The sequence below is a fragment of the Corvus brachyrhynchos genome, unplaced genomic scaffold (assembly GCF_000691975.1).
Source record: "Corvus brachyrhynchos isolate BGI_N302 unplaced genomic scaffold, ASM69197v1 scaffold1074, whole genome shotgun sequence".
NCBI lineage: Eukaryota > Metazoa > Chordata > Aves > Passeriformes > Corvidae > Corvus > Corvus brachyrhynchos.
In genome coordinates, this window is record NW_008237673.1 from 1 (window position 1) to 1,365 (window position 1,365).

Consider the following 1,365-nt stretch of genomic DNA (forward strand, 5'->3'; position numbering starts at 1 on the left):
CTTCTCTCCTGACGCATTTTGCTAAGCGAGAGCGACTCGGAGAGTTTGGACTGCGTGAAACAGGAAGAAAACCTCTAAGCTTAACCCTAACCCTAACGGTTAAGCCTGCCCCTAACCCTTGCAGAAAGGAGAAGAGAGAGCAAGGTTTTGATGCGTCATGCTAAACTTTGCCTGCCTTTTGAATGCTTAGTGTACATGGGTCTCCTGTCTTTGTTGTATTCTCAATCCTAAGTCTAGGCATAAACCTAACACTAACCCTAACCCTAACCCAAAGCCTAACCCTAACCCCAATCCCTAATCCCTAACCCTAACCCAAACCCTAACACGTAACCCTAACCCGAACCCTTCCAGAAATTAGAAGTGGGAGCAAGGTTTTGGATGTGCCGTGCTTAACTTGGCCTGCCTTTTGCATGATCAGTGTCCCTGGAGCTCCTGGCGTTGTGGTCTGCCCAACCCTAACCCTAGGCATAACCCTAACCCTACCCCTAACCCTAACCCCAACCCTAGATTGAGCCAGAAATCCTGCATTGGGCTGTGGTGAGTTCCGAGCAGAAAGAAGAAGAAGGGGGAGCAATGTTTTGACTGCGCCGTGCTGACCTTGACAAGCCTTTCACATGGTGAGTATCCCTGGAGATCCTGGCTTTGTGGTCTACCCAACCCTAACCTTGGCATAACCCTAACTCTAACCCTAAACCTAGCTTGAGCCAGAAATCCCGCATTGGGCTGTGGTGAGTTCCGAGCAGAAAGAGGAAGAGGGAGCATGGTTTTGACGTGCCGTGCTAAACTTGGCCTGCCTTTTGCATGCTTAGTGTACCAGGGTCTCCTGGTTTTGTGGTTTTCTCAATCCTAGGCCTAGGCATAACCCTAACCCTAAACCCTAGCCCTAACCCTAACCCTAACCCTAACCCTAACCCTAACCCTAACCCTAATCCTAACCCTTACCCTATCCCAAACCATAACGCCTAACCCTAACCCTAACCCTTGCAGAAAGAAGAAGGGGGAGCAAGGTTTTGGATGTGCCGTGCTTAACTTGGCCTGCCTTTTGCATGATCAGTGTCCCTGGAGCTCCTGGCTTTGTGGTCTACCCAACCCTAAGCCTAAACCTAACCCTAAACTGTAACACTAACCCTAACCCTAACTCCAAATCCTAACCCTAACCCTAACACTAACCTAACACAAACCCTAATCCTAACCCCCTAAACCTAACCCTAACCCTAACCCAAACCCTAACGCCTAACCCTAACACTAACCCTTGCAGAAAGAAGAGCGAGCAAGGTTTTGGATGTGCCATGCTTAACTTGGCCTGCCTTTTGCATGATGAGTGTCCCTGGAGCTCCTGGCTTTGTGGTCTACCCAACCCTAACC

General features: G+C 49.6%; 1 long non-coding RNA gene across 1 annotated transcript in view; it reads right to left on the minus strand.

Annotated features, from left to right (window-relative positions):
- Positions 1–215: 215 nt before the first annotated feature.
- Positions 216–1,365, minus strand: part of LOC108446187 — a 5,087-nt gene continuing 3,937 nt past the window's right edge. Inside the window, exons 2-3 of the long non-coding RNA XR_001861310.1 lie at positions 695–698; positions 216–263 (exon numbers count right to left, since the gene is read on the minus strand). This is a non-coding gene — a long non-coding RNA (uncharacterized LOC108446187). The remainder of the gene's footprint in view (positions 264–694; positions 699–1,365) is intronic.